Genomic DNA, 7,444 nt, shown 5'->3' on the forward strand with positions numbered 1-7,444 from the left:
ATGACTTTGAGTGAACCAAAATTAATGTCTCAAGACTTTTGAGATTGAGTGGACCAAATGTTTCCCTTTTGTATTGTTATTCTTGAGCTAGACACCCAAACAGAGTTTTGACGGTAACCAAAATACACTAGAAACACTTATATTAAGTGTGAGTCACATACATGTTTGAGACAATCACACAAAGGTTGGCACTCACACTTTGCTGAACTTGATACAATGGAACAGACAAATGTAATCCATTAATATGAGTCAACAGTAAGTATTCAAATGTTTATAACAAAAAGGAAGAAAATACATTGGCTGCGAAGTATGTGAGAAAGATTTTTGTTTTTTCTGTTTCAGTCCACAGCAGATTTGAGATGACAAGCAGTGTTATTTAACTTAGTAGTTAAATAAATAGTTATATAAAGGGACAATTTATGTCAGGATGACTCAAATATGCCTTTATTTCACAGAAAAATACTAACAAATGGCAAAGAACTGGAATCATATGGTGTCAGGTTTTTATTAGATATCATATTTTATAAAATGTTGCATTTCTTCTTCTCAATTTGTCACTTTGGTATTATTTTATGAATTTAGGCAAGTGAACGCACTTGCCTTAAAGAGATAGTTCACCCAAAAATAAAAAATTCTGTCATCATTTACTCATCATTTACTTTTGGAGTTGTTCCAAAAAAATATTAAAAATACAATGGAAGTCCATGGGGACCAGAAACTGTTTGGCTACTAACATTCTTCAAAATATCTTGTTCCCTTTCGTTGTCACTCCGAGTTTCGCTTAGAAAGCCTATCAACTTTGAGTATTACATAACGAGCCAATGGCAAAGAAATGCCATGGCTCTGCGGAATTTGTATAGCGTAACTCCGCCCCACCTCGTGGGTATAAAAGGAGCACACCGGCAACATGCAGACATGTTTTCGCTTCGGAGCCAAGTGTAATTCTTCACTCCCTAAGCTATCTCTGATTGTCAGCTTCTTACGAGACGAGCAACTCTCCAGTGTTGGTGTGACGGCGATCTCCTGGCGAGTGCACACTTCCTGCCTATCTGAGCATGGTTTGCCAGTTAATGTGTGTTCCCCGCGGGCACTTCAGCACTGAGTTTCTCTCACAAAAAGAGCTTGCACGTCTTTTTAAAGATGCCTCGCCCGTGCACTTCTGGTTGCGGTCGGCTTGTGTCTGATTCTGATGGGCACGAGTGCTGTCTAGTGTGTTTGGGCATTAATCATGCTAGAGCAGCGCTCGTGGATGAGTCATGTTCTCTCTGTGGGAACATGACCATCGCAACACTTAGATCGAGACTCAATAATCTCGCAAGAGTGAGAGTCCCCTCATCCACAACCATATCTAGCACCTCCTCGAGAGGCTCTACTTCGGCTGGTGGCCAGGGAGATCTGAGGGTGACTGTGTGGAACAAAGCGCCAACTATTGCTCCGTGCCCCACAGCACCTTCACCAGTGTTGCAACCCGCGAGCGTTCAGGTGATTCATGCGGGACCGTCGTTTGATGTCCCGCGGGTTTCCTTTGGCTCTCCAGAGGAAGACGTGATGTCAATCGCAGCATCACAAGGCGGCTCTGATTCATCTGGAAGTGACGACTCGTCACAGCTGCCACCTTCGGGTGTAAATACGGCTGTGGCTCAGTCTGATCCAGAGATGACGGCCATGCTTTCCCGGGCGGCCGCGAGCATTGGTTTAGAGTGGACCCCTCCACCCTGTCCCGAGCGCTCGCGGCTGGACGATTGGTTTTTGGGTGCAGCTGCGGCTTCCCGTCCTCAGCCTGCCCCAATACCTTTCTTCCCGGACGTGCATGATGAAATCTCGAAGTCCTGGAAGACTCCCATGTCTTCCCGCGACCGCTCGCTGGTTTCATCCGCCTTTCCTCCCCTCGATGGAGCAGCTTCCCGTGGATAAACTGGGCTCACCCCAGTTGAACGCTCTGTTGCGATGCAGCTGTGTCCTCAGAGTGCTTCTTCTCGCGGCGAGCCTAAGTTCCCATCCAAAGCCTGTAGGTTTTCGTCTACCCTTGTGGCGAAGTCCTACAGACCAGCGGGACAGGCGGCTACCTCTTTGCATGCCATGGCCAATCTGCAGGTTTACCAGGCCCAGATCCTAAGGGACATGCACGAGGGTAGGACGGACCCAGGCCTCTTTGATGAGCTGCGCGCTTTCACCGACCTCGCCCTCCGGGCGACAAAGGTGACGGCACGCTCCCTGGGTCTGGTGATGTCCACGGCTATGGTCCAGGAGAGACATCTGTGGCTGAACCTGACATGCGGGATGCTGAGCGGTCCCGCCTGCTCAACTCCCCCATGTCCCAGGCCGGCCTATTCGGCGGTGTGGTGGAGAATTTCGCCCTACAGTTCTCCACCGCCCAGACACAGACTGAGGCTATTAAGCATATTCTGCCCTGACGGCCCGCTGCTGCCTCCACCCAGCCGACCGGGCAGAACCCTCAGTCTGTTCGCCACCGAGGGCGCCCTCCTGCGGCTCCCGCCCCTCCCGCCCGGCCCAAGCAGCAGCCTCCACCCAGGCCCGGTCGCGGAGGAAGCCGTAAGAAGGCGCCCCAGCCCTCTATAGCCCCGCCCACCTCTAAACACCGGGCCAAGCGGCGCTCCTGAGACGGGCTGCTCTGGGATGTTGAAAGTTACTTCACAGGAGATGGTAGCAGGACCACTCCTACCCCCGGTGGAGGGCCGGGGGAGAATCTTTTGTTCTCCACTCCCCGCTGCTCACCCACGGGTGGGCAGCACCCTAATGTGGTTAAAGAAAGAAGTTACATTTCCATCCCTGAGCACACAGAGTTCTCGGACGACACGGTGCGCCGCCCCCGGGCCATGCACCCCTCGTCCTCCTCTGTCCCAGAGCCGGATGACAGTGAGCGCCGTCCCCAGACCGTGCCGCTCTCATCCTCCTCTGTCGCCAGCCCCCTGGCAGAGCAGACCCCTTGGAACGTTCGTCCTTCCCTGGTCTCCTCTGTCAGGGAGGAGCCGCTATGCCGTCCACGTCTGGGCCAGTCATTCCGCCCTGCTGCACCACCGGTGGGAACTCTGTGGTTCGTATGACCCCGCTGGTACAGTTCTTGGGAGCCTGGCTAGAGCTTCCCCACCTGTCCCGCTGGGTCGCGCGGACAATCAGGCTCGGCTACGCAATTCAGTTTGCGCGGTCTCCTCCCCGCTTCAGGGAAGTCCGCTCCACTTTGGTCGGTGTGGTCGGTTTTTTCCGAATGTGTGCGGCCCCAGGATTGGTTTGCTGCAATCGACCTGAAGGACACCTACTTCCATGTCTCCATTCTCCCTCGACACAGAACGTTCCTACGGTTTGCTTTCGAGGGGCAGGCATACCAGTACGCGGTTCTCCCTTTCGGGCTAGCCCTGTCTCCTCGCGTCTTCACGAAGGTCGTCGAGGCAGCCCTTGTTCCGCTTCGGGAACACGGGGTTCGCATCCTGAACTATATCGATGACTGGCTGATCCTAGCTCACTCTCGAGACCAGGTTTGCGAACACAGGGACCTAGTGCTCCGGCACCTAGCTCGTCTGGGCCTTCGGGTCAACTTAGAAAAGAGCAAACTTTGACCCGTGCAGAGTTACTCTTTTCTCGGTATGGATATCGACTCGGTCGCCATGTCTGCGCAGCTTACGAGCGAGCGCGCGCAGTCACTGCTGACTTGCCTGAGACAGTTCGAGGGCAAGAGTGCAGTTCCACTGAAACTTTTTCAGAGGCTCTTGGGGCATATGGCATCTGTAGCCGTGGCAACGCCGCTCGGATTGCTTCATATGAGACCGCTTCAGCTTTGGCCTCGCGACCGAGTCCCGAGGTGGGCAAGGCAACACGGCACCCTCCGAGTACCAGTTACTCCGACCTGCCGTCAGAACTTCACCCCGTGGTCGAACCTCAGTTTTCTACGGGCCAGAGTGCCCCTGGAACGAGCTTTGGGGCATGTTGTTGTAACGACAGATGCCTCCTCCACGGGCTGGGGTGCCATGTGCAATGGACGTGCTCCTGGACAGGACCCCGACGCCTCTGGCACGTCAATTGTCTCGAGTCATTGGCTGTACGTCTTGCTTTGCGCCGCTTCCAGGCCGTGCTCAAGAACCATCACGTACTAGTCCGTTCAGACAATACTGCCACTGTAGCGTACATCAACCATCAAGGTGGTCTACGCTCCCGCCGTATGTCGTAACTCGCCCGCCACCTCCTCATTTGGAGTCAGAAGCATCTGAGGTCGCTTCATGCCATTTATATCCCCGGAGCCCTGAACTGTGCAGCCGACAAGCTCTCACGGCTTCACCCCCTCCCTGGGAGATTGGCGACTCCATACCCAGTTGGTTCAGCTGATTTGGCACCAGTTCGGGGACGCACAGATAGATCTGTTTACCTCTCACGACTCGACCCATTGCGCCCTGTTTTATTCCCTGACCGAGGGCACGCTCGGCACGGATGCACTGGCGCACAGCTGGCCACAGGGCCGCAAGTATGCGTTTCCCCCAGTGAGCCTTCTTGGGCAGACCCTGTGCAAGGTCAGGGAGGACGAGGAGCAGGTCATTCTGGTCGCGCCGTACTGGCCCGCCCGGACCTGGTTCTCCGAACTAGAACTCCTCGCGACAGCACCTCCTTGGCCGATTCCCCTGAGGAAGGACCTCCTTTCTCAGGGACGGGGCACCCTATGGCACCCTCGTCCCGATCTTTGGAACCTCCACGTGTGGCTCCTGGACGGGACGAGGCAGGTTTGAGTACCCTTCCACCAGTGGTGGCGGCTAACATCACTTCCGCTAGAGCGTCGTCCACTAGACACGTCTATGCGTTGAAGTGGAACCTCTTCGTCAACTGGTGCTCTTCTCACCGAGAAGACCCCCGGAGATGTTCGATTAGTGTCGTGCTTTCCTTCCTTCAAGATGGGTTGGAGCGAAGGCTGTCTCCCTCCACCCTGAAAGTCTATGTTGCCGCTATTGCCGCACACCATGACCCGGTCGAAGGTAAGTCTGTTGGGAAGCACGACCTGATCGTCAGGTTCCTGAGAGGAGTGAGGAGACTGAATCCTCCTCGCCCTCCTCTCGTTCCCTCTTGGGACCTCTCAGTGGTTCTAACTGCCCTGCAGAGTGCTCCCTTTGAGCCTTTGCAATCAGTGGAGCTTAAGTTCCTGTCAATGAAGACATTGCTCCTGGTTGCATTGGCCTCCATCAAGAGGGTAGGAGACCTACACGCATTCTCCGTTGACGAAGCGTGCCTGGAATTCGGGCCGGCTTACTCTCGGCTCGGAAGGTTCCTACCACTCCCTTCCGGGACCAGGTGGTGAACCTGCAAGCGCTGCCCCTGGAGGAGGCAGACCCAGCCTTGGCACTGCTCTGTCCAGTACGCGCTCTCTGCACCTATGTAGACAGGACGCAGTGTTTCAGGACCTCAGACCAGCTCTTTGTCTGTTATGGTGGGAAGCTGAAGGGAAAGGCTCTCTCCAAGCAAAGGTTGTCTCACTGGATAGTGGACGCCATTGCTTTGGCATACCAGCAGCAAGGTCGACCGTGCCCCCTTGGTGTGACTGCCCACTCCACCCGGAGTGTGGCGTCCTCTTGGGCTCTAGCGCATGGCGCCTCGCTAACAGACACCTGCAGAGCTGCAGGCTGGGCGACATCGAACACATTCGCCAGATTCTACAATCTCCGAGTGGAGCCAGTGTCCTCTCATGTACTCCTGACGTCGGCGACAGTGTCTATTGCCTGCGCGTCGGCTAGATGCCTCCCGTGTGCATGGTCCCTCCTCTGAGCGACCCCCACATGTGTATTTCCACTGTAAGCCTCTCTGAGCATGTGTCTTTCCCTTGGCAAGCCACCTTGCCACCCCTGGGGTTGAAATATTCCACCTGCGGCTGGACACCCCAGTGTTCTCCATATGCATCCCTCCGGGTCATATGTGTATTCTCTAAGTCCCCCCCTGGGTTGGCAAAGTGTATATTTCCTCTAAGCTATGGGATATGCTCCCCAGTGTACCTTGGTATTCCTGTGCTAAATAGGAGTCCTTCGTCCGTGCCAGTCTCACAACAAGGATCTCAGATTTACACAGGGCACTGGAAGACAACCGAGAAGGTGGCGTGATTAGGCTGGTAACCCCATTCGTCGTCATCCGACGTAACTCGGAGTGACAACGAAAGGGAACGTCTCGGTTACGTATGTAACCCTCGTTCCCTGAGTAGGGGAACGCAGTACCGCGGGGATCGCCTGAGCTCAGTCTTGGCTCCTCAGCGAAGAAACATATCTGCCTGTTGCCGGCGTCCTCCTTTTATACCCACGAGGTTGGGCGGAGTTACGCTATGCAAATTCCGCAGACCCATGGCATTTCTTTGCCATTGGCTCGTTTTGTAATACTCGAAGTTGATAGGCTTTCTAAACGTAACCCCATTCGTTGTCATCCGACGTAACGTTTTGTGTTCTGAAACTAATACAGATTAAGAACAACTTGAGGGTGAGTAAATGATGACAGGAATTTTTATTTTTGTGTGAACTATCCCTTTAAGCTCTGGCAGAGGATATAAAGTCATGTTAAATTTGCAGGCAGGCTGTATGTCAATCTTTTTAAACAACTTTTTGCTGAAGTCATGCCAGCATTTACAGAGAAGCCTTTCCCACAATATGGTGTTTAACAAGAAAACAAACTCGTTTCATTGTTTCTTATGTGATTTTAACTTATAATTCATATTCTGACTGATAGATATGAGCTGTCAGACACATCATGATGTCAGTGTTACATCAAAGGCAATGTTCCCAGAAACACAATTAACAATGTCATACACATAAAAAAAAGACCCATGAGAACTAGAGGGAACTTCCTCCTATGAGAATAGTAATGAATCGATTAATCACTTTAAGATGTTCAGCTATCTTAAGTGTAAACAAAGCTTTAATGGGGAATGGGAAAGTGGTTTGTTGTGGTTAACCCAGATTAATTTGGCTATGTCAATATGAAAGCCTGGCCATGATTCCCTTAAATTTGTTTCCTTAACTTACTGTCAAAGTTTGATCTATTTCCGTACTCTTCAGATCAGTCAGATCAAGAGAGCTACGCTAAATCGATAATGTTCCATTTGGATCCACTAGAGGTCAGTGTAGAAACACACTGTAATCAATGAGGAAACAGCACAATAATCACAGATTAGTTATAGTTATGATATCTGCCAGATTGTACTCTTTTTTGTAGCAGTTCATGTAAATTCAAAAACCAAAATAGACCTGAAACCTTTATGAACAGTAGGCTACACCTATTTGTATCCATTTGCTATAAAATTTTTTTCTTTAAATTTACAAAGAAAACTCCATCCACAGAGGATACATTTTCAATTTATGGTAAGTGCAACCCTTTTGCACATTTCCATGTATTTGTCTTTTGTGTTAAATATGTTAATATGTCCTGGCAGGTTTTGCAGGTTAAGGTGCTTTTTAAGGTGTCTAAATTT

The sequence above is a fragment of the Siphateles boraxobius genome, unplaced genomic scaffold, assembly GCF_051911475.1.
Source record: "Siphateles boraxobius isolate OS27281-9 unplaced genomic scaffold, OSU_SipBor_1 65, whole genome shotgun sequence".
Lineage (NCBI taxonomy): Eukaryota > Metazoa > Chordata > Actinopteri > Cypriniformes > Leuciscidae > Siphateles > Siphateles boraxobius.